This window comes from Rhipicephalus microplus, chromosome 1 (genome assembly GCF_043290135.1).
Source record: "Rhipicephalus microplus isolate Deutch F79 chromosome 1, USDA_Rmic, whole genome shotgun sequence".
NCBI classification, from domain to species: Eukaryota; Metazoa; Arthropoda; class Arachnida; order Ixodida; family Ixodidae; genus Rhipicephalus; species Rhipicephalus microplus.
The window spans coordinates 122237690-122261082 of record NC_134700.1 but is presented as its reverse complement, the minus strand read 5'-3'; positions in this window follow the sequence as shown (position 1 = coordinate 122261082).

The following is a 23393-nucleotide window of genomic DNA, read 5'->3' as shown; positions in this document are numbered from 1 at the left end:
GCGCATGAGGTAGAAGAGTCCCGTGGTCTCACGACTCTCGAGCAGCGGTAGCATCGTCTAGGAGATGCCTGAACCAGCGCAACCTCGGACCTGGTTTCCGAGCTCTCGATCACCGCCCGGGCGTAGTGGTTCAACGTAAGGGTTCTGGCCAGCACATCACCGTCTGTGCCGTGCTGAAATGCTGCTCGCCACAGCTGTGGGGCGGCAGCTCAGTCACCAGCGTTCCTGACCTTGGCCAGGGCCCCGCCAGGTACACTCGGGTGCACAGCTCATGAGCTCGCGGCCCACGTTCGAGTCTGGCGCGTCGCTCGGTATGGCTCGGCACCGTTCCGCGATCCTCAATCCAGCCAGCAACTGCCCTGGCACCTGGATCCTCGGCCACCCTTGACCTCGCCCGGCTCCATGATCCTCCGTGCACACGCACGCGTCTCGCCCGGCAAAACGTCTCGCTCGTCCGAGCTCAGAATTGCACGCCTGGCCCGAACACTGCGAACGCGCCTCGTGCAACCGTGCCACCGCGCTCTTCTTTTTTGTCCCTCACTGCTCGGGGGTCCGCGTCGACGTTTTTGCGATATTTACACGTGACAGGCCTGTTCCCCTGCCTCGCCCGAAGGAAACTGCTGGACTTCAAATAAAGTTTATTCATTCATTCATAAAGAGTGGTTACATCAACTTCACCCATATGGCGTTTTCGGACAAAGCTTTTTTATCAATCCCCTAGTATTGATTTTTTTCTAAAAATTAACAAGAGTCGATATATTATGTGTAATATACAATATCATGACTAGTATCGAACGCCATTCAAAACGGGTGAAATGCCCATCAGTTTTGAGCGCTGCCCGCGCTGCCAAGTGGTCATCTTCCGTGGTACCACCCCTTCAGATCACGTAGCCACACGGTATAGTGACGCCAGTTTTAGTTGACGTTTTTTCTGCTCAGCGCGAACGTATATAGGTATGTCATGACCTCCCCTATTGTTATCGCCGCTGTCATCCACAAGCGACGACAAAAACGCTAAGAAATATCGAATCACGGCTATTCACGGTGTTGTGAATTATTTCCGATATGATCCTCGTCTGAGCAATGATTCTGCAATCGATACTGAACAGAGCAGCGACGAGACAGCTGAGGACGCACGCTCGGGCTACGCTGGCAGATAAGACATACGAATGCTGTTCCTAAGCGTTTAGTATAGAGATGACAAAATGTGCTGGGTCTGAAAGAGACGGGATATAGAGAACAACAAAGAAGGCGCATCACTTCAGTGCAAAGGCTGTATAATTGAGTTAAACGCATGTCGGCACATAATAGGTTTTTTTACGGGAAGATTGTCGCTAATGAATCTAGTGCGCTTCGTGACTAAGCAGCTAACGCAGTAATTTCGTTACGAATCTTTATTAAGTGCAGTATTTACAGAGTTTTTATGCATACACTAACCAAGTATAGTCCCCATGGGCAGAAAATTTGTGTGCATTGAATGCATACACGCTGACCACTGAATCATTCATCTTCTTTTTTCTATATTTATCGCTTTTTTTCTGAGCTCCATTACCTAAAGCTTCAACCCAACGACGTTTTCTTCTATGGACATCACAGTATTTATTGTAAGGTAGGTTGGATTCGGCGGCATGTTCGTTAAGACATCTTATTGCTTTTTTTCTCATGTAAAAATTTCTGGCACACAATTCACAAAAGTGTTTTCACTTATACGTGAACATCATCTAAGGCTAACATAAAGTTTATCTTTCTTGTCATAACTATTAATAGAATTTCACCTTAATACTCAATACAAATTTTGTTTTAAAAAGCTACATACTGTCCAGAACCAGCCTGTACATTTGTTTATCCCATAACTCTCTGGTGTACAAGAAGTGGTCCATTGCGTGTTCAAAGGACACATGCGTTCATCTATGAAGAAACTAATATTGCGCAAAATTATGAATACATCTTGAAGAAATACAGTGCTGGTTGAAAACACGGAAAAAAAAGAGCACACGAAGACTAGCGCTAATGGTCAGGCCCATGTGCAAAGTCACCAGTTTGCTTTCTAGCTTCTCCTCTTTCTTTTAAAAACTATTTTGTAGTGCATGCACAATATTTCATTTGTATGCAGCCAGTGACGATGATCGCCTTGCCTATTTTCCCGGTGTTTTCAAGCGATTTTCTTTTGTTTCATGTTCGATCTATATAAACACACTCGCACTCATGTCCTTTTATGTAAATGCAAGAAACTGAACAAATTCGAGGTGGCGTAATCGGCAGCGCCACACACATTGCAGTGAAAAAAAATTTTGAAAATTGCGGAGCAGTAATTTTAGTCGAGGATCGTTCTTCGCAGGTTGTGTGGGAGGATACTTAAGTCTCAGGCCTCGCGCACACAATGATTGTTCGATGGACATATAAAAGGCTTTAATACAGACGCGAGACGGTATTGAGGTGACAGTACACAAGCACTAAACACACAAAACAACTTGAATCCAACGTCTTGCTGGTATGGTCTACCGTCGAGGCGACAGCACACTCACTGCAAGTTGGGCAGCACGGTGACGTTGTTCCGGTATATCCGGGTGGTAGCCGGGTTGGAGGCCCAGCATTGTAGGCTCCGCGACATTGCCCAGTGCAGGACAGACCGAGGCATAGCTTGGTCTCACTGGAGCACACCAACGCCGGATGCACAGTTATCCCAGGAACACGAGCCTTTGGTGATTTTACAGCAGGTTTTACCACTCAAGAACGCGGTTCCTGCCGAAACAGCTGCAATGAAGCGCCAGGGCCAACTTTCCCGCACGAGCCCCGCGCGTCAACGTCTTCCTCTCCATCTCGCATAACACTCACGTGCAATCACCCAAACATTCCAAATACTTCAAGTTCCTACCACATTATGTCAGTGGCTCACTTGAAATGAACGTCAACTTTTTTGCAGTTCTGTTGGCACCCATGGCAGGTCTCTACAGGGTGTATATTGCCACATATGCCTGAGATGTCTCATACGTTGAATAACTTCAAAAATATCTCTAATACACACCGCGTAATGAGCTGTTCGATAGAGATTACGTCAGCAACCAATCATGAAAGAACTTACTGCAATAGAGCTGCGCTATAACGAAACACTGAGGGGTATTTTCTGTTTGTATGAAAGTTCACTGGCAATCACAAAGAAGTTGCTGGCTCGAAAATGTTTGATGCACTCAAGCCGAAAATGCAAATACAGAAATTACACTCTTTCTTTTATATAGAGTATTGCGCACTATTGTGGTGATGCATTACTAACAGCAACACACTTTTGTCTGCATATAAATTCATAATTACCATTCTTAAAAAATAAAACATGCACACTAAGTTATCATGATTCTGCTCCGAATTAATGTTTTGGCTGCGTCAACACTAGGTCATCATTATTTCAACCTAATTCGTAGCTGAGGAAGCAGTCGATTAAAGGGGCTCTGAAACACTTTTTCAAGTAACCATGGAATGAATTCACTGGAAAAGCTTATTGCCTCACGAATTCACGCATAAATCTTAGGAATCCGTCCAGTGCGAGTGGAGTTACAAATATTTGTCGCATTTTGCCATTGCATTCCCTCTTGTCTCGTCTCGACGAAAGCGCTAGTAGCTAAACAGGGAGGGATGGAAGGGCCAAAAAAATAAACGCCACGCGCGCTTCGCGACTTTGAACACTTCTTTTTTTTTTCCTTCGATTGGGCGGCTTTTCTGTGTGAACGCGCGCGCTCGCGGGGGCAAGTAGCTGCCTTCTACGGTGATCTCTGTAACGAGTGAGCGCGCCACGTTGAAATCTGCCAATTGCTAATAGATGGGTCGTTTGCGTGTGATTTTAGGGCATATAATGTGATTTTTCGAGAGAAGAGAAAGCGTTTTCAAGCTGATTTTGATAATTTCTTGTGAGTTCCAGGCCACGTGCTGCGCTATATTATTGAGCTCGCGTGTTGTCGGGAGCCTCTACTACCAATCGGCCGCGTTTTCTGATCATGCTCATAAAGTGTGGCGGGGCCCCTTTAAGGTTTCGTGTGCTGTAAAACAAAGTACAGTTTAGAACCACTTTCTCTGTACGTCGTTGTTCGCAGAAGAACAAATGTCGAACGAATACACACCTAGAAGTAGCTCCTGCAAGAAACATGTCGCGTTTTTCTTTAATGCAAATGCAATTGTCTATCCTGGGTGTTAACATACGCGGGGCTATCAGAGGAGCCAGATATGTGTGTATATCCATTTCCAAATACGCGTCAAAGTGTCGAACGTGTTTTATGTAATATGATGATGGATATATACCATAACCGTCTGTGGTATGCTATAGCAAGTAGGTAAGAAATGGAAATTAAAAGCGTATAGCATAGCCATACGTATCAAGGTATTCATACTTAGGACTATGCAGCAACTACAAAAAGCGACAAAGGTCAAAGAAAGGAAGATGCGCACACTACATGCGCTGACTCTGAACTGAATTTAAAAAAAAGCACAAGAATATAAGAATTGAAGGTTCATCAAGTGGTGCCATGGGTTCTATTAACCAATTAAGGCTTATAGCGCATTTTACGAAGTGCACTTTCCTATACTTGACCTGTACGCAACTAACTGATGTCAAAACAGCACACGTGCTGAAAGAATATTTATATTACTTACCCCAAAACGTGATCGCTAGCAGGCTCTAAAATCTTTCATTCCTTCTCCTGATGTTTGGGCAACTGTTTTACCCAGTCAAGCTGCTTTTTATGTCTGGAAAACACAGTGGCGCACGTGAAGTGTGGGAAACGCTCACATGAAGAAGAATTACTAAGAATGTGGGAAGGCCTCGTTTGCCGTAATTACCGTTTATGTTCACCTAATAGCACGTTTGGGCACCTTCCACTCTGCTCGATGTATGTTTGCCGCATGACAACGAGATTTAGTATTTTTTTATGTATTTCCAAATACTGTTTGCCGTTATGGCCGTAACATGGTCAGTACAATATATGTTAGCTTACAACAAAAACAAGTACAATGTATTGTAATGAATACAGAACATGAAAAAAATAAACAAAGGAAAAATATCTTTCTTAAAACGCTGTTCATAAAAACGTACATACATATATTGTGATGTTGGTATACTATGCAATATGAAGTAACTACACGAAGTATGTTCGAACAACATGACAATATGTACAATACTATAGCAACACTTAATGTTCACGATATATTTTTAATGCACTTTTCAAAGCTTTCTAGGCTCTTAGAATTCAGTATCGGTAGTGGCATCCACTCTATTATCGTTCGCGGAAAAAAGGAGTGCACGTACACATCAAGACTGCATTTCGGAACCGAAATTAAAAATTTATTGCATGATGTGACACTGCTGGAGAGCTTGGGAACAAGATAGCGTTTAGTTTCATGATTGAGGTGTTCTTTTGATAACAAATGAAAAAAAATTTAGGTCGGCCTACTTTCCGGCTTTGAGCCAGCGTACGCAATTCAAGCAACCGAAGCATTTCAGAAACGGAGTCATTATGCATAACGCGATAAAAATAGCCTAGCGGCTTTTTTCTGCATTTTTTCAATTTGATTTATCAACCCCGACTGGAAGGGATCCCGCACTGCACCGGCTTATTCAAATGTTGTCCTTACGGGCACCTGATGTTTGTACTGGAACAACTTTTGCAACTATACAATCATATGGGATTAGTTTCTGTACAAGGGATGCCTTAAATAACATCTCAAAACAGCGGCCCACCCAATCTGAATACCTGTGTAAAAACGCATGTGATATACCATCAGGACCTATGAATTTCTTGTCTTTAATGTTAAGCAAAAGTGCTACGATACCTTCATATGGCACCTCTATCTCAGGCACTGTTGAAATGTATGGGGATTGTAGCGCAAAGGGTGAAAAATCATTTACTGAACTATCAGTAAACACAGATTAGAAAAAGTCATTAAAAAAAGTTGCAGTATGAGAGGATGCAGTCAAAAATTCATTGTTAACGACAATGTCTCTAGGACCTTTGTTATCTAGGGACAAATGGCGCCAAAACGGTGTGAATCATCCTGCATAAAACCAGTCAATGGAACATCATGGAAGGTTTTTTTTTTAGCAGCAGTCAGCTTCGTGCGCAAGGAAGTGCTTTAGTTTCCTTATTTCCTTTAGTTTCCAAGGAAGCTTTAGTTTCCTTATTGAGTTGTTCTTTTGATAACAAAAAAAAAGAAATTTAAGTCGACAGACTTTCCGGCGTTGAGCCAGCGCAGGTAATTCAAGCAACCGAAGCATTTCAGAAACGGAGGCATCATGAATAAAGCGATAAAAATAGCCTGGAGGCTTTTTTCTGTATTTTTTTTTCAATTCGAAATATTAACCCCAACTGGAAGGGATCTCACACTGCACTGGCATATTCTAACGTTGGCCTTATGTAGGTCGAATATGCAAGCTCCTTAACAGATGGTGTTGCTAGCGTTAGTTTGCGACGAAGGAACCATAACTTTTTTTTACAGCTACAAAAGCTGTTCACGTGTGGTTTCCAAATTAAGTCATTTGAAATGACTAAGCCTACGTATTTTATTGAGTCAGCTTCGTTTAAAGTTGTAGAATTTATCTTAAATTGACATTTATCACGTATTTTATTCTATTCATAACCCTAAGCATAACTTATTTGGATTCATTATTTTTATTTGTCATTTAGTGGCCCATCCTTTACAGCTCCAAGAGCCTACTGAAGTGACGCCTGATCCTTCTGGTTATTGATTTCACGGTATGTTAGGCAATCATCTGCGAACAACCTCACGGTTATATCGTCACTTATGTCGCTAGCAATATTGTTTAGGTAAATCTGATAACAGCAGAGTGCCAAAACGGATCCCTCTGGTAGACCTGAAGTTATGTGTAACAGATCTAGTTTGTGGCCGTTTATTTCGACGTACTGTGTTCGACATGTGAAATATGAGCGGATCCACGCTACAACTTCATAATTTATATTCATTTCCATTAGCTCATTTATTAGGTTCGTGTGCACAACCCGGTCAAAAGCTTTCAATAAGTCTAAACATATAGCGTTGATCTGTTTTCTAGTATTTAGTTCAGTCGAAAAGTCATTATTATTTCTACCAATTGTGTAACAGTGGATAGGTTCTATCGGAAGGCGTACTGATCAGAAAAAACGCCCTCTTGTTATCAAGGTAACCGTAAGTTGATTTCGATATCATGTGCTCCAGAAGCTTGCACCACGCGCACATCAATGAAATGGGCTGGTAGTTGCTTGCTTTCCACCTCATTTGTGTACTGGAGCAACTTTTGCAACTAGCCAATCATATAGGATTTGTTTCTGTACTAGCGATGCCTTAAATCTGATCTCAAGATAGCGGCCCACTCATTTTGAATACCTGTGTAAAACACATTTGATATACCATCAGGACCCATGGATTTCTTATTTTTAATGTTAGGCAAAAGTGCTACGATACCTTGATATGACACCTCTATCTCGGGCATTCTGGAAATGTATGGGTATTGTAGCACAAAGGGTGAGAAATAATTTACAGAACTATCAGTACACACAGATTGGAAAAAATCGTTAAAACAAGTTGCAGTACGAGAGAATTCAGTAACAAGTTTATCATTAACGGCAATGTCTCTAAGACCCTTGTAATCTAGTTAAAAATGGCGCCAAAAATGGTGTAAATCGTCCTTCCTCAAACCAGTCAATGTATTATCATGGAAGGTTTTCTTAGCACCAGTCAGCTTCGTGCGCAAGGAAGTGCTTAGCGCCGAAATTTTACTGTGATGTTTTCTTAACTTTTTTTTGTTCATAACAAATTTTTCATTTTGAATGTACGATTTCACGGGTTATGCTTGAATTCTGTTGATTTTTGTTCTTTTTTTTAATGGTACAAACCTACCGATGCAGTGAAATACGATATTTCTAAATTCAGCCCACATTGCATTGAAGTCATTCGTCTGACTGAAGCTACCTAAACATAGCTAAAGGTGATCAATAATGCTTGTGTCATATGCTCTGACGAAATTGAGGACATGCGTGTTTGTGCTGCCAGTCCTCGACCACAAGGTGGTATACTTTATTTTCAAATAAACTAACTTATGATCTGAAATGCCAGCCTTTACTAATACCTTAAATTCTTCAAAATGCTCGCCCAGGAACACGAAATCCGAAATTGATCCCGATTTCCCAATTACCCGCGTGCACTCTTGAACTACCTGTTGTAAATCATGACGTGAGGCTATTTCTATGAGCTGTTCACATTGGTTTTTTTCGCGAGGCTTTGCGCCAAGCTCACACCAATCCAAGCCTGGCAAGAATAAATCCCAAGAAATAATAATTGGAGAGCTGCGGATCTTTAGGCCTTCTAAGTAATGCTGCATACTTTTGAGATACGAAATAAGGGAGTTAGGTGGTATATATACTGCACCAAGAATTATCGTTGTTTTATTTACTTTAATTTGGCACCAAACACTTTCGTGTGTTGGAATGCCAGCCGTTTGTACACAGTATATATCAGCCTTGATGACTACAGCAACTCTGCCTCCACGCGCATCGCGGTATCTGCGAATGATTTTATAGTTTGGTGGCACAAGCTCTTGGTATTTCATTTTGGTAATTTTGATGACGTGAGGATTATAGTTAGCTAGGATGTATTCCAGGTCTCCAACCTTGTGAGCCAGACTTCTTGCATTCAAATTGATCAAGCGTAATGTGCTCGGATCACATTCTTCTTCCTGTCAGTCATTCCTAACAGAAGCAGCATGTCTTTCTGGACGCTGAACCTTCATGTGGCTGTTCTTTGACTGATCCCGCGTCTACACGTCCGAGTGCACGTGCAGCTTGTTATAATTCAAGCGTGCATGACGCCCACTGTCCTTTCCTGTTTCACGGAATACCGGAGCATTTGAAAACTTGCCAATTTTTCCTTCGAAAAGTTATCCGATATAGAGATGTCGCTGCCTTTCTGCTTTCTGCACTGCTTCTAAACTTCATCCTTTTGCCTGTAGTCATACAACCTGAGAATGACAGGTCGAGACCTAGAGTGTTTATTCTCTATACTGAGTATTCGTTCCATGGTACCAAGTCGACACAAGCCTTTTCTAGAATACGTTTACGAGCACCGTCACTTCAAGTTTGGCAAAAGATTAAGCTATCGTCCTCGCTTCTTCTTTAATCACTTTAAGGCTGATTTCTGCTAACCTCATCCGCTTGCTCAAGCTTTCTAGACAGACTTGTATCGCCTTCTGCCCATCACACAATTCTTTCATTGTTTTCATTTCTGGCCCGAGGTTCGTTTCTCATCGCCGGAAAGCAATAGACACACTGATGCAAAGCTAGAAAGATCACTTTAGGACACGGCAGCACAACAATAAAGCGATTATCATTCTTGTAGCCATAATAACAGTAATAATAACATAATATAACATAATAATAACATAATAATAACACAATAACATAATAAGATGTGCCACTGCATCGCTGTGCCCGCTGAGGCCGTAGGCTGGAGCTGGCTGATTTATAGGGTCAGCCATGATCTGTGTTGCTTCCCGTTGATCACAGTGCCCAAGAGTGCAGTCAATAGCGTGGTCCTATTGAGCACCGATAATGTCCGCAGACGGCCAGATGGCGCACTGGCTCCACGAATGCAATTAGTATGGTGCGGCAATCAGCATTACCTGTTCAAAGAACAGAAGGCGGTTAGGCGCCATCGCATAAGCTCTGCCGCTGTGCCCACTATAGTAGAAGATGCTTACTTCCCAACCACCCGAGACATGTTTTTAATACAACTTCTGTGTTTTCGTTTCTTTACACGTACTGAATTGTGCGTTTTTGTTTCCATGCTAGACCACTTGGTTAAGACGGAAAAGGGGGATTCCACTCCGTGGCGTTCAGCCGTGTTTTCAGAGCTTCCATTCGTGGAGAACAATATCCAATATTTTCTTTGCTTGTGCTGCCTTTATTGCGTGATAAGTCTTACTGCATCGACGCCTTAGGATCTAAACATTTTTCATATGCCTTCATGATTCCGGCGCCCGAAGATTCTTCTCTCGATTATCTATCCACTTGTTTGGCAAAACTACAGCATTTTTTGAAAATGTTTTTTTCATGGCCATTGATGTTGAAGACCTCCTTTATTCGTTCCCACGCGATGAACTTACGATAAGTGTCAAAGCGTTTATTGATGACTTCATTGATGACTGCGTTGAATGAGAGATAGGAAATATTTGTGGAGGCGTTTCTACACTTTTGCTCGTTTACTCCCGTCCGTTTGTTCAACATGGAGGTGATCTGTAGGCAGAACATGCAGAATCGCGCTAGATTAACAGCTTTGGTACACCAGTCATTTTAACAACTTGATGAAGGCCATAGTACCATACAATAATTACTAATATCAGCTCAGAATTTGTGATGTAAACACTGACTTCAAAGACCAACTTATAAAGTATAGTTATTTTTATATTATTCTCAGAAAAAGTCTCCTGTTGTTTTCATGTGTCATTGCAGCGCTCCTTTGTCCTTTGTTATTAAATGCGAAGCATTTGTTAGCGAACTTCGGTGACTTAGAGGGTATCTATCTATCTATCTATCTATCTATCTATCTATCTATCTATCTATCTAGCCACCTATGACTTTCAGGTCTCCTGGTCATTTCGATAATGGTATCAATACCAAACTTGGTATGGCATACCATGACTGTTTGAAGAACATATTTGACTAGTCATGCATAACATCATAATCATGATATGTATGTAATGAATGTTATAAATACAATTCATGGTCCTGCAGCTCTTGCGGTGGTTTCCTTCACGTGGCATGTTGCAAAAGTGGTATGGTATGACACGATTGCACGGCGAACACAAGCGATAGACCCTAACTTAAAAATCATGACATGCGTGTCATGTAGAAACATGACTACATGCCAAGCTCATGATGAGCTCGCGGCCGTTTCGCTAGCGTCACATATACCAAACTTGGTATGATGGGACCTGAATGGATGACGAAAGTATAATACTGGTGCAAACATGATAAACATGAGGTGCGTGTCATGTAACAACATGAGTACATGCTACGCTCGTGATGCACTCGCAGTCATTTCGCTAGCTTCCCATGTACCAAACTCGGTGTTACGCGATGTCAACGGACGTCATAGGTGAATGATACATCCAAACATGATAATCACGACATGCGTTTCATGTAACAAAATGACTACATGCCACACTCATGATCCCCTTGAGGCGGTTCCGCTAGCTTCAAATATGCCGAATTGGGCATTACGTGACGCCAATGAATGACGAAGGTATGCGACCTGTGAAAACATGACAATCATGAGAGGTGTGCCTTGTGAGAACATGACTGCATGCCACAGTCAAGGCACCAATAATTTTCGATGTGACGCGGTGCGCGTGCTCACAGACGCTCATTTCGTTGTGTCACGCTGGCGTTGCGACACCAGGCGCCAGTCTTGCCATATAATCGAAAGCGCGTGCCGTGATGCGTTGCCTTGACGCATGCGCGTTTCCGTGCGTCCGGCGTCTCTCCGTCATTAAAGGAGGGAGAGGCAGTGTTGTCTCGGTAGCGCATTGACGCGAAATGCAGCATGTCGCATTTCGCGCCAGTTACCGTCGGGCCGCGCCAACGGATGCTGCTCGCACCGGTCGCGCCTGGCGTCAGACTATAGAGTGCTCGCGTTTCGGTATCGTAGCGTCGCTGTGCTCAGCGGGCGTGCGTGTAAACGCTATATTGGAGTATATTGGGCTCTTCATGACGCACTCGCGGCCGTTTTGCTAGCTCTGCATATACCAAATTTGGTGTTACGTGACATCAATGAACGGCAAAAGTATATGACCGGTGCAAACATGACAACCCTGAAAGCCATGTCAAGTAGGAACATGATAACATACTACGCTGATAGCGTGTTCGTGGTCCTTTCGCTAGCTCCACATATACTATGACGAACGTGAAATGATGACGAAGGTAAAATTCACATCCAAACATGATAATCATGACACTTAAGTCAAGTTCGTACAATTTACCTCCCCTTCGTAACATTGTGCTTATTTTAATGTGGCATATCAACCTTTCTCATTTGTACTTCACATATAATCAATTCCCACTGTACGTGGAATCTGTCAATTTTTTTGTATTTTGTTCTTCCAGCTGTTCATTTGGATGATTAGCTCACTCAAATTATTTTGATGCGTCATTGGAGCAAACTGGGGGCGTTTCCTCTTTTTTTGTCTTTCACAGCATGGCACCATGTAAAGGTAAGCTCGACGCTCGAAACGTAGCAGCTTTTACGGCTGTTTTTGTAGAAAATACCCCATTGCAAAAACCAGCGCCACTGGGTACTAGCGCCCAGCGCCAATCCTGATTATGGACCCAGTACGGCGCAGGTACTGGGTCGCTGGAGCGACAGCGCCCCAGTACTCTGCGCAAAATGACTTCCAGGGATAAAACAGGGGCACCCATTCGCCATAAATAAATAAATAATTAGGAAAAATAACATGCATTCACAATAAAAATATAAACAAAATTGAAAAAAAGAAATTCCGCTTGGTGGGATTTGAACTTGCTACCTCCTGATCTCGAACCGAGTGCGCTACCCACTACGCTACGGCAGAACATGCTAATAGCGTTGTAAAACGACTATTTATCTAAAGAACGCGCCGTTCAACTTCATGTTTACAAGTCGCATAGTGAAGGCTGACATAATATTCCTTTACAAATAACAATTGCGTTTTGATTCGACAGTGACGAACGGCTTCCGGGCACCGAATGCCGTGCAGATATTAGCAAGAGCGCAAAGTTTTTTTAAGCATCTACAACTTAGCTCTGAAAAATCTCAAATTGACTGGAGGAGCTGCCACAGATCGTCAGCTGTTGCTGCTGATAGTCTTTTTTTTTTCCTTGGATAGTAGTTTCTAGCACTTGCTACTGGTCAACAAGTGCAGATAATTTACATGTCTTGTTTGGTAGATATTCGCGCACACGAGTGAATATTGAGTATTTTTTTTGCGCAAGCGACGATGTAGAAGTACACATCCGGCGTGTCAGATTACATATTTGCAGTTATATTGATACCTGCAACTAAAGAAACGCCATACATATGACTAATGCAATCCACTGAAAAAGTATGCCAGTATGTTAGTTATCTAACGCGTACCAAATCGCCAACTCAAAATTGCGCGTTCTTATGTACGAGTCAAAGAGAAGTACCGGCTCCTGCACTCGGGAGGAAGCTTTCGGTGACAGCCTACGTTGCTGAAAGCACGACACATGGATCGTCGCCGCTCCTTGTGCGGGCACCGCACACGCGGATAAAGGTCGATTTAGGCTCAGGAATGTCTAAACTGTACTTCACAGTCATTCTTACACTTTAGAATCGTGCCAACTTAAAGTAAAAAACACCGGCAGCAGGTATACCAAAGCGGGCGGCACGATAGGCCTCGCTGGGACGGGGCACTGGGTAAGGCTGCTTTTGAAGAAGTTGAGTTGCGATGCTTGAATTTTCTGCATTTGAGCTTCGCAATATATCTAAATATTACCTAAATTGTACCTGAAGTAAGTGGAAGGTCCCTCAATGCCAGATATGCATTTACGGAGTAGCGATGGCGAGCGACAGCCGTTTTTCTGGCCTCCGCTGGCAGTAAACAGCGGGCGTGCCAGTGTAGAGTTATATGCAGTTATATCAATACAGCCAATTAAAAAAAGCAACCAAAAATACCAATGCAATCCGCAGAAAACGTATGCCAGGGAGTCAGTTCAAGAAAGCGTACCAAATTACCAACTGATAATTGCGTGTTGTTACATATCAGTCGAAGAAGTACCGGCTAATTGCGGCCGGAAGCTTTCGGTGACAGCCTGCGTAGCTGAAAGCGCGACGATCGATCGTCAGTGCTCCATCTGTGAACATCGACACAAGACAAAATAGTTGATTTAGGTTTATGGATGTCTAAACTATACTTTACAGTCATTTTCACACTTTAAAGTTGTGTGTATACGAAACAAGAAGCGCTGGTAACATATATACCAATGTGGCTGGCATGTTAGGTTTACTGGCATACCAATGTGGCTGTACTCTGTGGTTGCCGACGAAGATCTTGTGTGCACCAATCTGGCCAAGAATGTTTTCACCGTGTCCACCTTTTGCACCGACCGAGTTGCCAACTATGCAAAAATACGAGTACTCACACTAAGTGGTAAAAAAACTGGGATTTCATGCGTACATTGCTCCCCCGGATAGGGCAGGAGCAGGGATCATCTATCCCACTTGGAATCGTGAATCACCTCAGGACTTGCTTCAAGAATTACGTTGGGCGAATCCCCTTCTACCAATAGTCCAAGCTAGGGACATGGGGCGTACCTCATGCTCAGTGCTCATTCACTTCATAGCTGAGGAGTTTCCTCCGTCAGTCAAAATGTTTGGCATCCTCTACGCCGTTTTCAACTTTTGATCGAAGGTGGAAGCGTGCCTAACCTGCAGACAAGTCGGCCCCCGAAGGGATGTATGTCCTTTGCCAAACTGCCTCACTTGTTCAAGTTGCGGACAGAAACAACCGGAGGACTGCCCTGCACTCCGCAGTGCGTCATCTGTGGGGACGCTCATAATACGGGTCACAAGGCATGCAAGCAACGCTTTCAGCTTGGCGTCAGCTGTCTCTCTCGGCCACGACAAAGGCCGCAACAAGAGCACCAGCAGAAGCAGCCCGAGTTCCAGCTCGAGAAGGAGTTTTTTTCCAAGCATTGACGATAGAAATCGTACCAGCAGAAGCAAAAGTCCGGGACGAAACCGTAGCAGCAGAAGCAAGAGTCCTGTATGAAACCGTGGCAGCAAAAGCCCTCGACGAAGTGCATCACAAAGTGGTGACTTCGGCACCAAACCCGAAAAGGTGAGCTGGGCAAAGCAAGTCTCCTGCTCCTGTTGTATGCTCTCTGACGCAAAAAGAAAATTCTAAAACTCAGGAGACAATCGAACGTCTAATGCGAGAGAATCAAGTGTTAAAGCAACAGTTGGCTCTGTTGCTGGAACGTTAAAGTACAGTTACAGCTGCCCCACCCGCGTCTTCTCCACCCCTATCGATCTCCCCCTCTTTCATAGAGCCGGATATGGCATCCGAGTCAGGGACCGATATTATATATTCCTCCCCAAAGCCAGCAAAAATGAAAAAGACAGAGCAGCCCGAGTCATCGGAGGATGATTTTAAAAGCACCATCAAAAAATTCGGAAAGCACCCGGAACTAGAACAAAAGGTCAATTTAGGCTTTACGCAAATTTCTGAACGCTTCAATAAGATAGAGAGTATTCTAGACGTGTTAGTTGCTCGGCTCGAATCTCTCCCTTAATCAAAACCCTCTCTAGCGCCTTCGCAGCCATAACCCCCTCCTGCACTTTTGCCTTATCTTCACCTTCTTCACTCTGCATATGGTAATGGAATTGCCGTGGATTACGAAACAAGAGAGACAACCTCTCACTTTACATACAGCGGTCCACATGGGCCCCTGATGCCATCTCCGTACAGGAGCCTTTAAAAGCTTGCAAACTCCTCGGCTATCAGGCTGCACATTCGCATCCTAGCTCCCCACGGGCTACCACATATATACAAGAATATCTGGTTAATAGCGCATGATCTCTCCAATCTTTACAGTGACTGCCTTCTTCTTGAACCTCTCTCGCGTCGTACAGGACAAGGCACATATTTTATTTTAAATATTTATTCTCATCCTAGAGATGGCCTCACTGCTGTTTTTGAAGCAATCAATAGGGCCATCCAAATGGCAAACTCTTCTCTTATAGTTGTAACGGGTGGCTTTAATTATCGCACGTACATTGGGTTTACAGGAGAAACACTGTGAAGTGCACCAGCCTTTTCCATTACATTCAGCGAAACAGGTGCACTCTAGTCACTGACTGCATGCTACCAACACGAATTGGCAACAGTGTGAGCAGAGATGGTATCCCTGACCTTAAGTTCACTAAAAATGTGCGACAAACTAACTGGACACACAGTGGGGTCAACCTCGGCAGTGAAAATTACATCCTAACAATTACACTGTCACATGCCAATTGTCGTCCACATTTTCATCTAAAACCTATTGTTTACTGGGACAAATTTCGTGAAATCCGAGACCAAAACCCGAAAAAAGCAATTCTAGACTACAAAGACTGGGCGTCTGAGCTTAAACAGGATGTAGCTCTTAGCGAAAAGGTAGCCCCAGCAGTACATATCCGTGATCCAGTAGACAGCAGGCTACCCCACCTAATGGAGGCCTATCAGAGCTTGGAGAAACGATGGCTAAAGGGAAAATATAATCGCAAACTAAAACGGAAAGTGGCACAAACTCTCCAGCTTGTAACTGAACACACGGCCGAACTTTCATCGCAGCAGTGGAACCAGATATGTAACTGACTCGGCAGTACTCTACATATGAAGAACTCTTGGTCCCTGCTTCGCCATAAGTTAAACTCATGCTCTTCACGATGTGAAAGTAATAAGGGAATTACGAAACTCTTGTTTGAAGTAGAAAACAATGGCAAGACTTTGAAACTGCTCTTTAAGCAACGTATTTCCCTGGCCCAAGGCGAGGCGAGAATCGTTACCTACCTACAATGGAGCTCCCAATCCAGACTTGGACGCACCAATTGCAGAGACAGAAGTTTGGGCTGCCCTAAGCAAACTTCGCACCACATCCACTCCAGGACTAGATGGAATTACTAGCAAGACACTCCAAAAGTTAGACTCCAAGCCAGTGGCAGCTCTTACCGATTACATGAATCAACAATGGGAGCAGAGCGCGCTGCCTCAGGAATGGAAATCAGCTAAGAAGACTTTCATAACCAAACATAATAAGCCATTAGACCTAAATAGTTTGAGAGCAATCTCTCTTACCTCATGTACAGAAAAACTGATGGAGGATGTACTTCTCAATCGTCCTAATGGCTACATGGAACAGTAATAACTGTTTCCCTCCACCTTGTACGAATTCCAAGCGGGACTCTCAACTCAGGATGTCATGTGGCAGCTTAAGCAGGACGTGCTAAATCCTACTTTTCCACACATCATTAGAGCCATCCTTGCATTGGACCTCACTAAGGCTTTTTATAATGTTTCTCACTCCATGATTTTGCTATCTTTTAGTGAACTAAACGTAGGCTCTCGCACGCACAGGTATGTCTCTGCCTTTCTAAGCAACAGGTCCGTCCGCCTACAATTGGGCACTTTCAAAACCGATCTCTTCACGCTAGGTAGCAAGGGAACGCCCCAGGGATCAGTTTTGTCCCCGTTCCTGTTTAACGTTACTCTCATACTGCTAGCGCGAGAACTTGCCAAACTTTCTTCCATCAATCACTCTTTGTACGCGGATGACATCATCATCTGGGTCAATGCTGGCAACCATGGCGAAATTGAATTGAAGCTTCAGTTGGCCGCTGACATTGTTGTTAAAAAGGCCAACAATATCGGGTTAACCTCCTCGGAACCGAAATCTGAACTACTAGTAATTGACGTTAAAAAGCAAGATACATGTCATATTCAAGTCATGCTTGATGACACCCCTAATCGAAGAGTCAATAAAATCAATATTTAGGCCATAATATTTCCGACAATTGTTCGAACGCTGACACTATAAAATTATTCCGCACTTCAATTCATAATAAAGCTTCCCTCATTAAGTGCATATCCAATCGTCATCGCGGCATGATGAAGCAGACACACGCCGCCTCATACAGGCCTTTTGCCTGTGCAGAATCACCTATTCTATCCCCTACCTCTATCTCTCACCCACGGAGACCGAGCAACTTAACAGACTCATTCGTACTGCCTATAAAACTGCGCTCCATCTCCCTTAATCAACAGCCATGAATAAATTGCTTCAACTTGGGGTGCACAACACTCTGGGAGAGCTTGTAGAGGCGCATCTTTTCAGCCAAATATCAAAGACTATTACTCACAGAAACAGGACAGGTACTCCTGCGCCGACTTGGAATCAACGTTTCTGGTCACACCACGGCCACTCACGCAGTTCCCGTCACTGTTGGCAGAAACCTATTAATCCCGCCAATCCACAAAAATACTCACCCAGGACGCCGGGAAGCTCGAGCCAAGTCCCTTCAGAAGCGCTTCCCTCCTAATTCTCCCGCAGTCTACGTAGACGCGGCCCAATATGTAGATCATCGAGCTTTCGCAGTAGCCGTTGTAGACGGATTTCAAAAACTGGTCGCTAGTGCGTCCCTTCCAAATTCTACAGAGTCCCTGGAGGCAGAGGAGGTGGCAATTGCTTCAGCCATTGTTCACTCCTCCGCTGAGTATATTTTTTCTGATTCAGAAACTGCCATTCGTAATTTCCCCACTTTACGAATTGATTCTCCGGCTGCTACAATTCTTGAATCATTTCTTCCGCCTGATCGGCTCATCACCATCCTCTGGGTCGGTGCACACTTTGGACACCCAGGCAACACGGCCGCTCACACACAAGCCCGAGCACGCGCCAACCGGCCTCTCAGTGACCTGCCTTCGCTTCGAGGTGCCAGGGATCGACTCCTCAGCTATCACGATATCACGGCATTTTACCTAAATTCCCGCCTAACGTATCTCCACCACATAAATCTCTTTCCAGAAGTGACCAAGCTTTGTGGCGCAGACTTAAAACGGCCACAGTGACGACTCCTTTTCTTCTCTCCCTTTTTACACATGGCGAAACCTTGCCTCATTGCAACTTATGTCCTAACACCAGAGCCAACTTCCAGCACATATTTCTGAATTGTCCAAACAAACCCAAGCCCCCGTGGCAAGGGTCAAAACACCAGGGGCGATGGGAGGCTGCTCTACGCAGCTCGTAACCGGGTTTAGAGCTCTGGATAGTGAGCTGGGCCAGAAGGGTCGCCGAAGCACAGCAGTGTCCGGCCACCTAGAGTGGCCCAAGGGCCCGTCGTCATCCTGATTCCACTTCCCCTACCACACCCCTTCAAATGATTCCTTCGTTAATCAATAAACTTGATTACCTACCTACCTCTGAAGTAGAGGCGTAGCTACGGGGTGGAACACCTGACCCGTGCTCTTGCCAAAAAAAAATTCGGCATACAGAGCAAAATCTTGGCAAAAATCAAGAAAGTGCCAGGTGTAAAGAGGGACAGTGTTACACAGGCTAGTCGAAGAGCTGCTTCGCATCTTAAGGTATACCTGACCTGTAAAAGATTTTAAGGTAACAGCGCAACACAGTCGCAGTGAAAGCTCAAAAAGTTGCTTTTCTTGAACTCATTGCGAACTCACTTGGGGCTACTAATACAACTACGCTTGCAGGGTACCTACAATGCCATAATTTAATGCAGTAGCTGTTGACAATGCAGTATTATGGCTGAGCCCTTTGTAATAAATAGAAGTAATGAAGCATTTGTTACGCAATTAATTCTGTGTAGTGCCTGGCTACATGATTTCGGCTCTCTGATGACTGTTTGCTACTATACTATTTTACCATGCTATTTACTACGTAGGTTTACGTGCTTCTTCGCGTACGTAACGCTTGCGCAGAATTTTAGGGAGTAGAAGTGTCCAGCACCAGTGTGGCATTGCGCTAGAATTTCAAGCTGCATTGAGAAGACCCATGCTCGGACCCTGTTCATTCCTTGACATTTTGTTTATTCTGTTTTAGGAGCTTGATTCCAAAGCTTCTTATGCTCGGGGCATGTCATTTGGTGTGTACTCTTTAAGCGCAGCTGTGCAATGCACCCAGTAAGTACCCACCGCAACTTTCATGAAGTAGGAAAGCACCCAATATGCCACTGTGCCATTCGTCATTCTCCCGATAATAGAGGTACCTATACACATCTTGAGACATTATGTGTGCTTTGTGCTGCGAAGAATGCTCGTCGACAGGCAGACCCCGGAGTGAGAGCCCGCGAAGGAGAGGCTGCACACAAGCGGCGGCAAAAGGACCTCGACTCGGTACCTGCATTGACGTTGCCTTCAGCTTCTCCAACAACAGGCCTTCAAAGCATCTATTTTCGTTATTTATCATCAGTAAAATACTTCCCACCATTCCGATTTTAGGGGGAGGAAGGGAAGCTTCCTACCCCTTAGCTAAGGACCTACCTAGTTGTTAACTTACTATTATGAAATGATGTATTACACACATGTGTTCCTTCCCACATAAGCACTGCCCATAGGTACTGTTTGCTGAGAAATACAAAGCACTAGATTGGCTCTGTGTTATTAAGCAAGTAAAAAATTGGCACTCCTCCGTGGTATAAAATTGGGCTGACATGCAACCAAGTACTACTAACTGGGCGAGTTGGTGCATACTGAAATAATATTGATTAAGCGCAGCTTAGTTTGGGCGTCTGTCTTTCCCCTTATTGACTGCATAGTATCTTTCCTACACGCTAAATCTTAGTTGCGCTGAAGCAATATCATTTTGCCAGGCAGATGACTCCAGTAAGATATTCATTCTATCTTGATTATATTTTGATTCGTTTGCTCTTTTCGCATTACGTGCGTAACGGCTGTGGACGTAAGCGTGTGGAGGGGGCGCAAAATTACGGTGTCAAAAATTGCTGTTGTGATCTCATCACACCTTTTGCTTCAAACCTCCGACTCTGTTTTCGTAACAGGAACTCTTGAAATAAGAGCGAATGCACTTCTCAGCTAAAGAGAGTAAACGTGCCTCACTAAAGGCAGTACTGCACACTTCAGACCTTGTTTTTCTTTTTTTTTATCAAGTGCAAACTGCCAACAGAAGACAAGCTTGTAAGATTATGGGCATGGTTTCATCAGCGTAGCAGAGGACACAAACAACCATCAGTGCGCCATTTTCATATTTAAACATGCGTCGCAATATGCCAAGCTTTTCAGTGTTAAAAGTGATAGGATACAACTCATGCCTGATTCAAAGAAATCAACTGGGATCGCAGTTGCACTTATGTGAGAAATAATAAAACAAAGCCAACAGTGCTATGTTCTTCTATTTATGCAGGAGATCAATGTTTCCTTGTTGTAGACGAACCACAAGGCAGGTACGTTGGCAGCAACAAGACAAAAGCGCTAATCAACTGCAACACGAAACAATAGCCATCCAAACATGTTCCAAGCAATTAGCAAGTATGTTTTCCTGGGCAACTAATTTTCAAGCTGGATAACTGATGAAAGCAAAAATATTTCTAGAAGCTACTAAAATTTCTCAAAAATAGAGTGCATGTCACTGAGGCGTTGCTCTGCGTTAGAAAAAAGAAGTAAGTTTGAAATAGGTGACCGTGAAATAGTTCACCCACATTTTTTCTAGTCTGTATAATCTGCCTCCTCTTTCTGTCTTTCAGTGCACCGGAATGGGTCTTTATGCAGCATGAGACCCAGCACTCAAAAAACAGGCGCCGAAATAATGACTTGTTAGGCAGGATCACGTGGTTTAAGAGGCTGCTTGGCCAGCTTCGAGAGCTCCGGAGCTAGCTGGAAATGCAGCTTCACTACGCTATCTGCGCCGTCACTTTGAGCAGACGGGAGGCCGTCTCGAATAGTGTGCGTGTTCAAGACCAAGTGGAAGGTATAGAATAGACAGAGTTTAACTAGTGAACGCCTTTACTGCTTCTGAAGACGTCCTACATGGCAGATGTGGGCTTAGTTCCACAGTGCACAAGGTACGTAATGAAGCCCGGTGTTAACCGTCAAAGCTTCCGCAGAAGCTGCGTGAAGCTTAATTCTAGGTAAAACTTAGCACTGGTTACCAGTAATTGACCTTCACACATCTCTGCAGCCAGTATTCCGCGAAGTTTTCTGATTCGGCAAGGAGCTGTGATGTTTGTTGTATACATGATGCCCCGGCTGTTTTTAGCCAGAGCTCAAGAATATGCCGACAGAGCAATGACGATGCGACAAAATGCCGTCCACTGGAGTGAGTCCGACTATTCTTTGTGTTCTGAATATATGCATATTGAGGTCACTCTTATTAACTATTTAGGCAACCAGAATGGTCCCGACATTCCTATGAGAAGGGTGTTCATGGGTTTGCAAAGCGTCCGATTAGACAGTTTCCAATGTTAGATATGTTAATTGTTAGTGTATTGCTACTAACTGCAAATGTCCACGAAGCTTAAGAAATATAATGTGACAAGCCCGCTCACGTGCCAGTGTGTACGATGATTCTAGTGCTTTTTAAAGTTCCGCTTATGAACGACCATTGCATTTTCCCGATTGTCTTGTCTCAAAAGGGCCCGAACGATGGTGATGGCTGTGCTATGAACACGTCAGCCACAAAAGCAATAACCGCTGTGACTGCTTACCACTGTCATATACCGATGCCAAGAAAGCGTACTGTTCTAATGCGGAACTTCAGGGAGCACCAGAGTCACGGCGTGCATAGCCGCGCCAGTGTGTTTGTCACGTGGTATTTTTTCGTATTTCGTGGACGTATGCAGTTAGGACAAAAATACTTTAAATACCACAAATAAAGCTCTAAACTGTCTTATAGAAAGTTTCGCAAACTGATCTACAAGTTTCTTATTAAAATGTTTCACCCATCTTTCATCCTTCAGAAGTTAGCTAGTTAATAGGGTCCATGTAAGAATTAATAAGAAAAAGAAAATATTCTGACTCCCTACAGACAATGAATGGCCAGCAACATACATTTGGTTGTGTAACTTCGTGTGTCGGCATAGTTTTTTTTTAATTCTGGCTAAAGATAGCTGGAGCACCCTGTATAAGAAATTGCTGACTGAGGGGGCTAATGAAACTATTGTCGCACAACTGTCAATTATGTAGCTGACCTCCACAACGCAGCCTAAATTATGCAGTTGATTTAGTATCAAATTTTAAAGGGCCATGCTCAACTCGTCTGTTTCAGAGCTACATGTGTTTTCGTTGAACTTGCAGCAAGCTTTTTTATTTTGGTGGGCAAGCTGCTCAACAAAAATTCAGAACGCGTCAAAGAACGCTGCGCATTGAGAAATACAATGGCAATATTTATACTTTGTTTTCACGCACTTTTGCAGCTGGAAGATCGTTGCAGCTCAACCTCTCTGTTTTTGTTCATTTTATTGCACTGTGATTGTTAACTCATGCGGGGTCCAACTTCACCCCAAGCTCAAATGATGCCAGGCAGTCGTGTGGCGGCAGCTGCAAACAGACACTTTCCTCAGTGTGGTGCGATTGCGGCACTTCCTTCCTGCGCCGTACCCGAGTACTCTTTGCAAAGTATGTCAGGCAACTCGAGCGACATTCTCGTTCATCTTGTGGAAGTTCTCCTTTCCACCAGCTCCAATGGCAGTGTCTCCGGATTGTCTTCCGTCGACGTGGGCAGCAGGTCTGCGTAGCTGCAACTTGAAAGCACAAGAGCAGGCACTCCAGCGGGCCCTAGAGGGGGCAGTGAGGCAAGGCCTTAAAGTTCCCTCATGCGAGACCTGAGCCCGTGTTGTAAACATCGCTGGACCTTCAA